The following is a 17,737-nucleotide window of genomic DNA, read 5'->3' as shown; positions in this document are numbered from 1 at the left end:
AAGACAGGGAGAAACCATTTTTGAATTGAAAAATTAGGGGAAGCACAGCTACATCGTAAGTTAGAAGCAATTCACAAGAAACTTCAATCGATCGAACATGAAACTCATGGTATCCATCAATCAAATAAAAATTAGGGGAAGCACAGCTACATCCTAAGTTAGAAGCAATTCACAAGAAACTTCAATCGATCGAACACGAAACTCATGCTATATATATGTAATGCTCCGTTTCTACCATTAGACTTCAATATCTAAATTCAACCAAATTAATCAAAATTGAAGCAAGAAATGGAATAAGCAAATAAAAATAATTCGAACAAAATTTCAGAAAATTTAACCAAAATATCTAGAACTTCAATGTAGCTTTTCATATAATAAGAAACACAACAAATCGGATTGTTACCTAATTATCCATCAAACGGAACACAGAGATGAAGATTTTGTACAAGTAATAGTTACACAGTCATGAATGGATAATCATTCATCATTAAAATCAAACTTTCGAATAAAAGCCTAACCCCTAATTTGATCCACGCCTTCAAATTTGGGTAGTACTAAGACAGGGAGAAACCATTTTTGAATTGAAAAATTAGGGGAAGCACAGCTACATCGTAAGTTAGAAGCAATTCACAAGAAACTTCAATCGATCGAACATGAAACTCATGGTATCCATCAATCAAATAAAAATTAGGGGAAGCACAGCTACATCCTAAGTTAGAAGCAATTCACAAGAAACTTCAATCGATCGAACACGAAACTCATGCTATATATATGTAATGCTCCGTTTCTACCATTAGACTTCAATATCTAAATTCAACCAAATTAATCAAAATTGAAGCAAGAAATGGAATAAGCAAATAAAAATAATTCGAACAAAATTTCAGAAAATTTAACCAAAATATCTAGAACTTCAATGTAGCTTTTCATATAATAAGAAACACAACAAATCGGATTGTTACCTAATTATCCATCAAACGGAACACAGAGATGAAGATTTTGTACAAGTAATAGTTACACAGTCATGAATGGATAATCATTCATCATTAAAATCAAACTTTCGAATAAAAGCCTAACCCCTAATTTGATCCACGCCTTCAAATTTGGGTAGTACTAAGACAGGGAGAAACCATTTTTGAATTGAAAAATTAGGGGAAGCACAGCTACATCGTAAGTTAGAAGCAATTCACAAGAAACTTCAATCGATCGAACATGAAACTCATGGTATCCATCAATCAAATAAAAATTAGGGGAAGCACAGCTACATCCTAAGTTAGAAGCAATTCACAAGAAACTTCAATCGATCGAACACGAAACTCATGCTATATATATGTAATGCTCCGTTTCTACCATTAGACTTCAATATCTAAATTCAACCAAATTAATCAAAATTGAAGCAAGAAATGGAATAAGCAAATAAAAATAATTCGAACAAAATTTCAGAAAATTTAACCAAAATATCTAGAACTTCAATGTAGCTTTTCATATAATAAGAAACACAACAAATCGGATTGTTACCTAATTATCCATCAAACGGAACACAGAGATGAAGATTTTGTACAAGTAATAGTTACACAGTCATGAATGGATAATCATTCATCATTAAAATCAAACTTTCGAATAAAAGCCTAACCCCTAATTTGATCCACGCCTTCAAATTTGGGTAGTACTAAGACAGGGAGAAACCATTTTTGAATTGAAAAATTAGGGGAAGCACAGCTACATCGTAAGTTAGAAGCAATTCACAAGAAACTTCAATCGATCGAACATGAAACTCATGGTATCCATCAATCAAATAAAAATTAGGGGAAGCACAGCTACATCCTAAGTTAGAAGCAATTCACAAGAAACTTCAATCGATCGAACACGAAACTCATGCTATATATATGTAATGCTCCGTTTCTACCATTAGACTTCAATATCTAAATTCAACCAAATTAATCAAAATTGAAGCAAGAAATGGAATAAGCAAATAAAAATAATTCGAACAAAATTTCAGAAAATTTAACCAAAATATCTAGAACTTCAATGTAGCTTTTCATATAATAAGAAACACAACAAATCGGATTGTTACCTAATTATCCATCAAACGGAACACAGAGATGAAGATTTTGTACAAGTAATAGTTACACAGTCATGAATGGATAATCATTCATCATTAAAATCAAACTTTCGAATAAAAGCCTAACCCCTAATTTGATCCACGCCTTCAAATTTGGGTAGTACTAAGACAGGGAGAAACCATTTTTGAATTGAAAAATTAGGGGAAGCACAGCTACATCGTAAGTTAGAAGCAATTCACAAGAAACTTCAATCGATCGAACATGAAACTCATGGTATCCATCAATCAAATAAAAATTAGGGGAAGCACAGCTACATCCTAAGTTAGAAGCAATTCACAAGAAACTTCAATCGATCGAACACGAAACTCATGCTATATATATGTAATGCTCCGTTTCTACCATTAGACTTCAATATCTAAATTCAACCAAATTAATCAAAATTGAAGCAAGAAATGGAATAAGCAAATAAAAATAATTCGAACAAAATTTCAGAAAATTTAACCAAAATATCTAGAACTTCAATGTAGCTTTTCATATAATAAGAAACACAACAAATCGGATTGTTACCTAATTATCCATCAAACGGAACACAGAGATGAAGATTTTGTACAAGTAATAGTTACACAGTCATGAATGGATAATCATTCATCATTAAAATCAAACTTTCGAATAAAAGCCTAACCCCTAATTTGATCCACGCCTTCAAATTTGGGTAGTACTAAGACAGGGAGAAACCATTTTTGAATTGAAAAATTAGGGGAAGCACAGCTACATCGTAAGTTAGAAGCAATTCACAAGAAACTTCAATCGATCGAACATGAAACTCATGGTATCCATCAATCAAATAAAAATTAGGGGAAGCACAGCTACATCCTAAGTTAGAAGCAATTCACAAGAAACTTCAATCGATCGAACACGAAACTCATGCTATATATATGTAATGCTCCGTTTCTACCATTAGACTTCAATATCTAAATTCAACCAAATTAATCAAAATTGAAGCAAGAAATGGAATAAGCAAATAAAAATAATTCGAACAAAATTTCAGAAAATTTAACCAAAATATCTAGAACTTCAATGTAGCTTTTCATATAATAAGAAACACAACAAATCGGATTGTTACCTAATTATCCATCAAACGGAACACAGAGATGAAGATTTTGTACAAGTAATAGTTACACAGTCATGAATGGATAATCATTCATCATTAAAATCAAACTTTCGAATAAAAGCCTAACCCCTAATTTGATCCACGCCTTCAAATTTGGGTAGTACTAAGACAGGGAGAAACCATTTTTGAATTGAAAAATTAGGGGAAGCACAGCTACATCGTAAGTTAGAAGCAATTCACAAGAAACTTCAATCGATCGAACATGAAACTCATGGTATCCATCAATCAAATAAAAATTAGGGGAAGCACAGCTACATCCTAAGTTAGAAGCAATTCACAAGAAACTTCAATCGATCGAACACGAAACTCATGCTATATATATGTAATGCTCCGTTTCTACCATTAGACTTCAATATCTAAATTCAACCAAATTAATCAAAATTGAAGCAAGAAATGGAATAAGCAAATAAAAATAATTCGAACAAAATTTCAGAAAATTTAACCAAAATATCTAGAACTTCAATGTAGCTTTTCATATAATAAGAAACACAACAAATCGGATTGTTACCTAATTATCCATCAAACGGAACACAGAGATGAAGATTTTGTACAAGTAATAGTTACACAGTCATGAATGGATAATCATTCATCATTAAAATCAAACTTTCGAATAAAAGCCTAACCCCTAATTTGATCCACGCCTTCAAATTTGGGTAGTACTAAGACAGGGAGAAACCATTTTTGAATTGAAAAATTAGGGGAAGCACAGCTACATCGTAAGTTAGAAGCAATTCACAAGAAACTTCAATCGATCGAACATGAAACTCATGGTATCCATCAATCAAATAAAAATTAGGGGAAGCACAGCTACATCCTAAGTTAGAAGCAATTCACAAGAAACTTCAATCGATCGAACACGAAACTCATGCTATATATATGTAATGCTCCGTTTCTACCATTAGACTTCAATATCTAAATTCAACCAAATTAATCAAAATTGAAGCAAGAAATGGAATAAGCAAATAAAAATAATTCGAACAAAATTTCAGAAAATTTAACCAAAATATCTAGAACTTCAATGTAGCTTTTCATATAATAAGAAACACAACAAATCGGATTGTTACCTAATTATCCATCAAACGGAACACAGAGATGAAGATTTTGTACAAGTAATAGTTACACAGTCATGAATGGATAATCATTCATCATTAAAATCAAACTTTCGAATAAAAGCCTAACCCCTAATTTGATCCACGCCTTCAAATTTGGGTAGTACTAAGACAGGGAGAAACCATTTTTGAATTGAAAAATTAGGGGAAGCACAGCTACATCGTAAGTTAGAAGCAATTCACAAGAAACTTCAATCGATCGAACATGAAACTCATGGTATCCATCAATCAAATAAAAATTAGGGGAAGCACAGCTACATCCTAAGTTAGAAGCAATTCACAAGAAACTTCAATCGATCGAACACGAAACTCATGCTATATATATGTAATGCTCCGTTTCTACCATTAGACTTCAATATCTAAATTCAACCAAATTAATCAAAATTGAAGCAAGAAATGGAATAAGCAAATAAAAATAATTCGAACAAAATTTCAGAAAATTTAACCAAAATATCTAGAACTTCAATGTAGCTTTTCATATAATAAGAAACACAACAAATCGGATTGTTACCTAATTATCCATCAAACGGAACACAGAGATGAAGATTTTGTACAAGTAATAGTTACACAGTCATGAATGGATAATCATTCATCATTAAAATCAAACTTTCGAATAAAAGCCTAACCCCTAATTTGATCCACGCCTTCAAATTTGGGTAGTACTAAGACAGGGAGAAACCATTTTTGAATTGAAAAATTAGGGGAAGCACAGCTACATCGTAAGTTAGAAGCAATTCACAAGAAACTTCAATCGATCGAACATGAAACTCATGGTATCCATCAATCAAATAAAAATTAGGGGAAGCACAGCTACATCCTAAGTTAGAAGCAATTCACAAGAAACTTCAATCGATCGAACACGAAACTCATGCTATATATATGTAATGCTCCGTTTCTACCATTAGACTTCAATATCTAAATTCAACCAAATTAATCAAAATTGAAGCAAGAAATGGAATAAGCAAATAAAAATAATTCGAACAAAATTTCAGAAAATTTAACCAAAATATCTAGAACTTCAATGTAGCTTTTCATATAATAAGAAACACAACAAATCGGATTGTTACCTAATTATCCATCAAACGGAACACAGAGATGAAGATTTTGTACAAGTAATAGTTACACAGTCATGAATGGATAATCATTCATCATTAAAATCAAACTTTCGAATAAAAGCCTAACCCCTAATTTGATCCACGCCTTCAAATTTGGGTAGTACTAAGACAGGGAGAAACCATTTTTGAATTGAAAAATTAGGGGAAGCACAGCTACATCGTAAGTTAGAAGCAATTCACAAGAAACTTCAATCGATCGAACATGAAACTCATGGTATCCATCAATCAAATAAAAATTAGGGGAAGCACAGCTACATCCTAAGTTAGAAGCAATTCACAAGAAACTTCAATCGATCGAACACGAAACTCATGCTATATATATGTAATGCTCCGTTTCTACCATTAGACTTCAATATCTAAATTCAACCAAATTAATCAAAATTGAAGCAAGAAATGGAATAAGCAAATAAAAATAATTCGAACAAAATTTCAGAAAATTTAACCAAAATATCTAGAACTTCAATGTAGCTTTTCATATAATAAGAAACACAACAAATCGGATTGTTACCTAATTATCCATCAAACGGAACACAGAGATGAAGATTTTGTACAAGTAATAGTTACACAGTCATGAATGGATAATCATTCATCATTAAAATCAAACTTTCGAATAAAAGCCTAACCCCTAATTTGATCCACGCCTTCAAATTTGGGTAGTACTAAGACAGGGAGAAACCATTTTTGAATTGAAAAATTAGGGGAAGCACAGCTACATCGTAAGTTAGAAGCAATTCACAAGAAACTTCAATCGATCGAACATGAAACTCATGGTATCCATCAATCAAATAAAAATTAGGGGAAGCACAGCTACATCCTAAGTTAGAAGCAATTCACAAGAAACTTCAATCGATCGAACACGAAACTCATGCTATATATATGTAATGCTCCGTTTCTACCATTAGACTTCAATATCTAAATTCAACCAAATTAATCAAAATTGAAGCAAGAAATGGAATAAGCAAATAAAAATAATTCGAACAAAATTTCAGAAAATTTAACCAAAATATCTAGAACTTCAATGTAGCTTTTCATATAATAAGAAACACAACAAATCGGATTGTTACCTAATTATCCATCAAACGGAACACAGAGATGAAGATTTTGTACAAGTAATAGTTACACAGTCATGAATGGATAATCATTCATCATTAAAATCAAACTTTCGAATAAAAGCCTAACCCCTAATTTGATCCACGCCTTCAAATTTGGGTAGTACTAAGACAGGGAGAAACCATTTTTGAATTGAAAAATTAGGGGAAGCACAGCTACATCGTAAGTTAGAAGCAATTCACAAGAAACTTCAATCGATCGAACATGAAACTCATGGTATCCATCAATCAAATAAAAATTAGGGGAAGCACAGCTACATCCTAAGTTAGAAGCAATTCACAAGAAACTTCAATCGATCGAACACGAAACTCATGCTATATATATGTAATGCTCCGTTTCTACCATTAGACTTCAATATCTAAATTCAACCAAATTAATCAAAATTGAAGCAAGAAATGGAATAAGCAAATAAAAATAATTCGAACAAAATTTCAGAAAATTTAACCAAAATATCTAGAACTTCAATGTAGCTTTTCATATAATAAGAAACACAACAAATCGGATTGTTACCTAATTATCCATCAAACGGAACACAGAGATGAAGATTTTGTACAAGTAATAGTTACACAGTCATGAATGGATAATCATTCATCATTAAAATCAAACTTTCGAATAAAAGCCTAACCCCTAATTTGATCCACGCCTTCAAATTTGGGTAGTACTAAGACAGGGAGAAACCATTTTTGAATTGAAAAATTAGGGGAATGCACAGCTACATCGTAAGTTAGAAGCAATTCACAAGAAACTTCAATCGATCGAACATGAAACTCATGGTATCCATCAATCAAATAAAAATTAGGGGAAGCACAGCTACATCCTAAGTTAGAAGCAATTCACAAGAAACTTCAATCGATCGAACACGAAACTCATGCTATATATATGTAATGCTCCGTTTCTACCATTAGACTTCAATATCTAAATTCAACCAAATTAATCAAAATTGAAGCAAGAAATGGAATAAGCAAATAAAAATAATTCGAACAAAATTTCAGAAAATTTAACCAAAATATCTAGAACTTCAATGTAGCTTTTCATATAATAAGAAACACAACAAATCGGATTGTTACCTAATTATCCATCAAACGGAACACAGAGATGAAGATTTTGTACAAGTAATAGTTACACAGTCATGAATGGATAATCATTCATCATTAAAATCAAACTTTCGAATAAAAGCCTAACCCCTAATTTGATCCACGCCTTCAAATTTGGGTAGTACTAAGACAGGGAGAAACCATTTTTGAATTGAAAAATTAGGGGATGCACAGCTACATCGTAAGTTAGAAGCAATTCACAAGAAACTTCAATCGATCGAACATGAAACTCATGGTATCCATCAATCAAATAAAAATTAGGGGAAGCACAGCTACATCCTAAGTTAGAAGCAATTCACAAGAAACTTCAATCGATCGAACACGAAACTCATGCTATATATATGTAATGCTCCGTTTCTACCATTAGACTTCAATATCTAAATTCAACCAAATTAATCAAAATTGAAGCAAGAAATGGAATAAGCAAATAAAAATAATTCGAACAAAATTTCAGAAAATTTAACCAAAATATCTAGAACTTCAATGTAGCTTTTCATATAATAAGAAACACAACAAATCGGATTGTTACCTAATTATCCATCAAACGGAACACAGAGATGAAGATTTTGTACAAGTAATAGTTACACAGTCATGAATGGATAATCATTCATCATTAAAATCAAACTTTCGAATAAAAGCCTAACCCCTAATTTGATCCACGCCTTCAAATTTGGGTAGTACTAAGACAGGGAGAAACCATTTTTGAATTGAAAAATTAGGGGAAGCACAGCTACATCGTAAGTTAGAAGCAATTCACAAGAAACTTCAATCGATCGAACATGAAACTCATGGTATCCATCAATCAAATAAAAATTAGGGGAAGCACAGCTACATCCTAAGTTAGAAGCAATTCCCAAGAAACTTCAATTGATCGAACACGAAACTCATGCTATATATATGTAATGCTCCGTTTCTACCATTAGACTTCAATATCTAAATTCAACCAAATTAATCAAAATTGAAAGCAAGAAATGGAATAAGCAAATAAAAATAATTCGAACAAAATTTCAGAAAATTTAACCAAAATATCTAGAACTTCAATGTAGCTTTTCATATAATAAGAAACACAACAAATCGGATTGTTACCTAATTATCCATCAAACGGAACACAGAGATGAAGATTTTGTACAAGTAATAGTTACACAGTCATGAATGGATAATCATTCATCATTAAAATCAAACTTTCGAATAAAAGCCTAACCCCTAATTTGATCCACGCCTTCAAATTTGGGTAGTACTAAGACAGGGAGAAACCATTTTTGAATTGAAAAATTAGGGGATGCACAGCTACATCGTAAGTTAGAAGCAATTCACAAGAAACTTCAATCGATCGAACATGAAACTCATGGTATCCATCAATCAAATAAAAATTAGGGGAAGCACAGCTACATCCTAAGTTAGAAGCAATTCACAAGAAACTTCAATCGATCGAACACGAAACTCATGCTATATATATGTAATGCTCCGTTTCTACCATTAGACTTCAATATCTAAATTCAACCAAATTAATCAAAATTGAAGCAAGAAATGGAATAAGCAAATAAAAATAATTCGAACAAAATTTCAGAAAATTTAACCAAAATATCTAGAACTTCAATGTAGCTTTTCATATAATAAGAAACACAACAAATCGGATTGTTACCTAATTATCCATCAAACGGAACACAGAGATGAAGATTTTGTACAAGTAATAGTTACACAGTCATGAATGGATAATCATTCATCATTAAAATCAAACTTTCGAATAAAAGCCTAACCCCTAATTTGATCCACGCCTTCAAATTTGGGTAGTACTAAGACAGGTAGAAACCATTTTTGAATTGAAAAATTAGGGGATGCACAGCTACATCGTAAGTTAGAAGCAATTCACAAGAAACTTCAATCGATCGAACATGAAACTCATGGTATCCATCAATCAAATAAAAATTAGGGGAAGCACAGCTACATCCTAAGTTAGAAGCAATTCACAAGAAACTTCAATCGATCGAACACGAAACTCATGCTATATATATGTAATGCTCCGTTTCTACCATTAGACTTCAATATCTAAATTCAACCAAATTAATCAAAATTGAAGCAAGAAATGGAATAAGCAAATAAAAATAATTCAAACAAAATTTCAGAAAATTTAACCAAAATATCTAGAACTTCAATGTAGCTTTTCATATAATAAGAAACACAACAAATCGGATTGTTACCTAATTATCCATCAAACGGAACACAGAGATGAAGATTTTGTACAAGTAATAGTTACACAGTCATGAATGGATAATCATTCATCATTAAAATCAAACTTTCGAATAAAAGCCCAACCCCTAATTTGATCCACGCCTTCAAATTTGGGTAGTACTAAGACAGGGAGAAACCATTTTTGAATTGAAAAATTAGGGGAAGCACAGCTACATCGTAAGTTAGAAACAATTCACAAGAAACTTCAATCGATCGAACATGAAACTCTTGGTATCCATCAATCAAATAAAAATTAGGGGAAGCACAGCTACATCCTAAGTTAGAAGCAATTCACAAGAAACTTCAATCGATCGAACACGAAACTCATGCTATATATATGTAATGCTCCGTTTCTACCATTAGACTTCAATATCTAAATTCAACCAAATTAATCAAAATTGAAGCAAGAAATGGAATAAGCAAATAAAAATAATTCGAACAAAATTTCAGAAAATTTAACCAAAATATCTAGAACTTCAATGTAGCTTTTCATATAATAAGAAACACAACAAATCGGATTGTTACCTAATTATCCATCAAACGGAACACAGAGATGAAGATTTTGTACAAGTAATAGTTACACAGTCATGAATGGATAATCATTCATCATTAAAATCAAACTTTCGAATAAAAGCCTAACCCCTAATTTGATCCACGCCTTCAAATTTGGGTAGTACTAAGACAGGGAGAAACCATTTTTGAATTGAAAAATTAGGGGATGCACAGCTACATCGTAAGTTAGAAGCAATTCACAAGAAACTTCAATCGATCGAACATGAAACTCATGGTATCCATCAATCAAATAAAAATTAGGGGAAGCACAGCTACATCCTAAGTTAGAAGCAATTCACAAGAAACTTCAATCGATCGAACACGAAACTCATGCTATATATATGTAATGCTCCGTTTCTACCATTAGACTTCAATATCTAAATTCAACCAAATTAATCAAAATTGAAGCAAGAAATGGAATAAGCAAATAAAAATAATTCGAACAAAATTTCAGAAAATTTAACCAAAATATCTAGAACTTCAATGTAGCTTTTCATATAATAAGAAACACAACAAATCGGATTGTTACCTAATTATCCATCAAACGGAACACAGAGATGAAGATTTTGTACAAGTAATAGTTACACAGTCATGAATGGATAATCATTCATAATTAAAATCAAACTTTCGAATAAAAGCCTAACCCCTAATTTGATCCACGCCTTCAAATTTGGGTAGTACTAAGAAAGGGAGAAACCATTTTTGAATTGAAAAATTAGGGGAAGCACAGCTACATCGTAAGTTAGAAGCAATTCACAAGAAACTTCAATCGATCGAACATGAAACTCATGGTATCCATCAATCAAATAAAAATTAGGGGAAGCACAGCTACATCCTAAGTTAGAAGCAATTCCCAAGAAACTTCAATTGATCGAACACGAAACTCATGCTATATATATGTAATGCTCCGTTTCTACCATTAGACTTCAATATCTAAATTCAACCAAATTAATCAAAATTGAAGCAAGAAATGGAATAAGCAAATAAAAATAATTCGAACAAAATTTCAGAAAATTTAACCAAAATATCTAGAACTTCAATGTAGCTTTTCATATAATAAGAAACACAACAAATCGGATTGTTACCTAATTATCCATCAAACGGAACACAGAGATGAAGATTTTGTACAAGTAATAGTTACACAGTCATGAATGGATAATCATTCATCATTAAAATCAAACTTTCGAATAAAAGCCTAACCCCTAATTTGATCCACGCCTTCAAATTTGGGTAGTACTAAGACAGGGAGAAACCATTTTTGAATTGAAAAATTAGGGGATGCACAGCTACATCGTAAGTTAGAAGCAATTCACAAGAAACTTCAATCGATCGAACATGAAACTCATGGTATCCATCAATCAAATAAAAATTAGGGGAAGCACAGCTACATCCTAAGTTAGAAGCAATTCACAAGAAACTTCAATCGATCGAACACGAAACTCATGCTATATATATGTAATGCTCCGTTTCTACCATTAGACTTCAATATCTAAATTCAACCAAATTAATCAAAATTGAAGCAAGAAATGGAATAAGCAAATAAAAATAATTCGAACAAAATTTCAGAAAATTTAACCAAAATATCTAGAACTTCAATGTAGCTTTTCATATAATAAGAAACACAACAAATCGGATTGTTACCTAATTATCCATCAAACGGAACACAGAGATGAAGATTTTGTACAAGTAATAGTTACACAGTCATGAATGGATAATCATTCATCATTAAAATCAAACTTTCGAATAAAAGCCTAACCCCTAATTTGATCCACGCCTTCAAATTTGGGTAGTACTAAGACAGGGATAAACCATTTTTGAATTGAAAAATTAGGGGATGCACAGCTACATCGTAAGTTAGAAGCAATTCACAAGAAACTTCAATCGATCGAACATGAAACTCATGGTATCCATCAATCAAATAAAAATTAGGGGAAGCACAGCTACATCCTAAGTTAGAAGCAATTCACAAGAAACTTCAATCGATCGAACACGAAACTCATGCTATATATATGTAATGCTCCGTTTCTACCATTAGACTTCAATATCTAAATTCAACCAAATTAATCAAAATTGAAGCAAGAAATGGAATAAGCAAATAAAAATAATTCAAACAAAATTTCAGAAAATTTAACCAAAATATCTAGAACTTCAATGTAGCTTTTCATATAATAAGAAACACAACAAATCGGATTGTTACCTAATTATCCATCAAACGGAACACAGAGATGAAGATTTTGTACAAGTAATAGTTACACAGTCATGAATGGATAATCATTCATCATTAAAATCAAACTTTCGAATAAAAGCCCAACCCCTAATTTGATCCACGCCTTCAAATTTGGGTAGTACTAAGACAGGGAGAAACCATTTTTGAATTGAAAAATTAGGGGAAGCACAGCTACATCGTAAGTTAGAAGCAATTCACAAGAAACTTCAATCGATCGAACATGAAACTCTTGGTATCCATCAATCAAATAAAAATTAGGGGAAGCACAGCTACATCCTAAGTTAGAAGCAATTCACAAGAAACTTCAATCGATCGAACACGAAACTCATGCTATATATATGTAATGCTCCGTTTCTACCATTAGACTTCAATATCTAAATTCAACCAAATTAATCAAAATTGAAGCAAGAAATGGAATAAGCAAATAAAAATAATTCGAACAAAATTTCAGAAAATTTAACCAAAATATCTAGAACTTCAATGTAGCTTTTCATATAATAAAAAACACTACAAATCGGATTGTTGCCTAATTATCCATCAAACGGAACACAGAGATGAAGATTTTGTACAAGTAATAGTTACACAGTCATGAATGGATAATCATTCATCATTAAAATCAAACTTTCGAATAAAAGCCTAACCCCTAATTTGATCCACGCCTTCAAATTTGGGTAGTACTATGATAAGGCTAATTTCATGCATGGGTCTAGGGATTTAATTCGTGATTTTACTAGGACTAACGCACGTTTTAAGCCAGGTGTGTGAAGGAATTCGCCAGGTCCAGGAAAGAAGACCAAAAAATCACAAGGTCGAGGAACTGGCGATTTAGTGAACGATTATGAAGAGAATTGCTCGACGGAGGAAGCTCCAGAGTTGAAGGGTAGAATAGGGATTTCTACGAAGACTCAAGGGCTATGTCCGCATCTATAAAAGGCAGAAGCATGCAAGCTGGAGGGATCTTCCCGGGGGAGACCTCACCACAGCCTGTTGCTTAGTTCACTTTCCCACACACACACTTGATACTAGTTTTGAGGAGATCTCAGTTCGCACGTTCGGGTTTCATCTTAGCTTCCGATATGGTGTAACACCGCTCTTGTTAGGAGCGAAGAAACAATTTATTTTCCGCTTTCCGCATTTTGCTTACTCTGCCGAGCTTCGTTGTTCGAAGCTCGGTTCGCTGTTTTCACCGAATAGTTTCTGGTTTAAATGCAAGTTTGATTTTCCGTTATGGCAATTGTGTTGATTTCTGGTTTGATCGTTTCGCTTATTGAGATTTTGGAGTTTTTAAATTGTCTGAGTTGGATGCGTTTCGCAGCTGTTTACTGAGTTATTGTAGGTTAATGGTCAGATCTGGGAGATTGGAGTTGGATTGTGGAGGAATTTTGGTTGGATTTGTTGGTTGTTGGGTTCGGATGTCTTGGATCCGGAGTGGATCAAGTATTCTGACGTGAATCTGAGTAGTTTCGATCTGATTTTCATGCTTAGTTTACGTGTTTTTCTTTCATTCCGTCTAGTGTACGCAGATCTGATGTGTTTCCGAGTTGCAGCAAGATAACGACGACCAAATCTCTATATTCTGTTCGAATCTCGCTTTTTGCTCTGTTTGTTCATCTGCAAGTTTAATTTGGTTGAGAGGATGCATTTTGCTGCGAGCTAGCGTCAGAGTTTGTTAATCTGCAGTTCTTTCCGTACTGCCATTTTTGGAATTATGGTCCCCACTTTCAGTCATATTCTGTTTAGCTAGATTAGGTAGTTGTTTACACTGTCTAGGAAGTGGTTATGTTTCTTGTTGTCGAAGTCTGAATTTACAAGTTTAACATGTCCTAGGTCTAGCATTTACATTTTCTGCCTAGGTCTAGAGTTAGTTTAAAATTCTCAACCCTTTGTTGCGTGGTAGCAGCCATTTGTCTGTCCAAAGTCTCTGAGCACTACTTTGCGAGTCCATCTCTGTGGGATCGACCCCACTTCCCTATACTAATTCATAGTATTCGGGTTGAGGGATTTATATTTTTTTGAAGGGGAGTCGATGTGTGTCCAACGACCAAGCACTTTATGTTCTCTTAAGTTCCTAGACCTTGTGCTCTAGTGGATTTAAGGAGAGTGGTGTCTTGACCAAGCGCTTGCAGTGATCTATTTCTGTGCACACGCGATATAAAAAAATACCTCGTTTCAAATGGCGCCGTTGCCGGGGATGGATGGCGTACTTTGTGTTAGTGCCTAGAGTTTTTGGTGTGAATAATTTTAATTTACTTTTTCTTTCCGTTTTCTTTGTAGTACATGAGCAGGAGCTTCCACCGGAGTAACTCGTCTGGTTGGAAATACGGTCAGTTCGTTTGGAAGATCAAGGATACAGCCTCCACTGTGACTACCAGATCAGGGTTCACGACGGGAGATCCGTTCCCGACTGAGTTTTTGAGTGACGAATCCTGGGAATCTTCAGGACGAACAGATCCGGAGTCCCCACCAGAATCGGAAACAGAGTCAGAAACAGGGGAGGAAGAGGAAGTTGAGATGGCACACGTAGCGGACCCAGATCCAGAAATAGGGTCACTAACGGCTCATCTCGATGGAGAACCAGCACACGCAATAGTGATGAACCCACGTCAGAGATCTATTGAGATCAAAACGAATGTGTTAGGTGTCTTGCCAACATTTTCTGGGCGAAGGAGTGAATGCCCGTACGAGTTTTTGAACGAGTTTAGCAAGTTATGTGGCATTCAAAAGAGGCCTAATGATGCGACATAGGAGGACTATCGCTTGCGCGCGATTCCTTTCACTCTAAAGGGGGAGGCAAATACATGGTTGTTGAGATTACCCCCGGATTCTATCCGCACCTGGAGGGACTTTAAATTGGAGTTCCTAGATTACTTCTTTCCATCCAACAAGACGAACGCTCTGAAGAAGGAGATAGTGGAATGCAAGCAGGATTACGATGAGTCATTGAGCCAATACTGGTCAAGGTTCAAGGGATTGCTGGACGCATGCCCGAATCATCGGATGATAGAGGCAGAGACCTACTCTCTGTTTTATGAAGGGGCAACTCCCGAGTCTAAGGATTTGATGAACTCCTCGAGCGGGGGGAATTTTACAAGAAAGAGAGGAAGTGAGGCGAGAGAGATTTTGGGAAGATTAATCGACGCCAAGAAGGCGTATGACAGTACGAGGAATGCTGTGAGAAAAGGCTCTGTGAATGCATTGAGGGAGCAGGAGGATGACAAAGTTGAAGCAAGGATTGATAGGCTGGAGAAAGCCTTGCTGAATGCTATCGAAAAAACTAATACAGCCGCACCAAGGGAAACGGCTAAGTTGTTAGGTCCAGTAGATAATCAACTCCAGCAATATTACGGACCTCAGGAAGGTGATTACCAGGCCCAGGCGAACGCGATGGGAAGTTGGAATCCTGATGGAAGTTGGAACCAAGGAAGACAAAGAGATGCACCCTGGAGGAATCACCCGAACTTTAGATGGTCTGAAAACGAGCAAAGCCAGCCAGCCAGTATACAGTCCGCACCGCAGCCCGAGAGGCAGGGTAACTGGAGAAATCATGAGGGGCAAGGAAATTGGAACAACCGTAATCAAGGAGATCACTCGACCTGGGGAAACAAGAATCAAAATTATCAAGGGAATTCTTATGTACCACCACATCAAAGGAATTTCCAAGCACCTTACCCAGGTCAAGGAAGTAATTTCAACAACAATCCAGGAGGTCAAGGGCACATTCGCCCAGGCCAAGGAAGTGGAACAAACCAAAATATAGGGCCAGGCCCTAGTCAGCCAAGCTCTAGACCCAGGAACCTTGATGAGATGGTTCACGACCTCGTTAGTTCCCAGCAGCACATTCAGAACAATTTACAGTCGAACAATGATGTGGTCCACAAGCTTCAGGATGCGCAGCAAGAACAGAAGGCGGCAATGGATATGTTGGCCAAACAGTTGTCTCAAATAGCTACTTCCTTGAGTGATATGTGGGGAAACGAGGGCAAGATTCCTGCATCGGTAAGACCACCTGACAAAGCCAATATTAGCCAGATCACGCTGAGATCTGGGAAGGAGTACGAAGGGCCGGTCATGAGGTACAGAGAGGTCACGACCCCCATTAAGGATAAGGAAACAGAGGAAAAAACCACTGAATCAAGAAACTCGGTTGAAAGCAACCCTGCAGTTAGAGATGAACTTCAGGCAGGAGATTTAGAGAAACGGCTGCCCAGGACAATCGAACCATTTTTCCTAGATCCAGAACCGGAATTGGTAGAGAAAAAAGGAGTCGATGAATCTTCAGCAGGTGAATGTTCCGGAACCGGGAAACGACCAAAACCTTTCCCAAACTGAGGAGAGGCAAAGAAAAAGAAGGATGAGCCAGTGGATCTTATGGATATTTTCGGGAAACTGGAGATAAATCTACCCTTCTTACAGGCTTTGAAAATGCCAGTTTTCAGCAAGTTCATCAAAGAGTTTATAGCTGGGAAGGCTAGACCTAGTGGAAAAATCTTGATAGGCGAGAATGTGTCCGCGGTAATTCAGAAGCGGAGGATGCCTTCGAAATGCAATGACCCAGGTATGTTCACCTTGCCTATTTCCATCGGCGGTGTAAAAATTGAGCATGCTATGTGTGACTTGGGAGCATCCATAAATGTGTTACCCCTGTCCATATACAAGAGGTTAGTGGGAGTAGGTATGGTGGATACGAAGGTTGTGATCCAATTGGCGGACAGGTCATGCATCTGCCCTGAAGGAGTGCTCGAGAAAGTAATAGTCAAGGTACACGACTTCCTGTACCCGGCTGACTTCCATGTGATTAAGATGAGCGATAATGAGTCTGTAGAGTCTGGCGGAGTATTATTGGGGAGACCTTTCCTGCGAACTGCTAAGACTATCATTGATGTCTTTGATGGTACTATCTGTCTCGATTACAATGGGGATAAATATACATTCAGCATAGATGAGGCAATGAAGAAGCCACTTGATGTTGAAAATATGCATTCTGTAGATATCATTAACCCCTTGGTCCAGGAATACCTCGAGACTGAATTAATGCAGGGACAGATTGAGAACTCAGAGATGAGTCATGCT

The sequence above is a fragment of the Salvia splendens genome, chromosome 7 (genome assembly GCF_004379255.2).
Source record: "Salvia splendens isolate huo1 chromosome 7, SspV2, whole genome shotgun sequence".
Taxonomy (NCBI): Eukaryota; Viridiplantae; Streptophyta; class Magnoliopsida; order Lamiales; family Lamiaceae; genus Salvia; species Salvia splendens.
The sequence above is the reverse complement of the archived record's forward strand: the minus strand, read 5'-3'. Positions refer to the sequence as shown.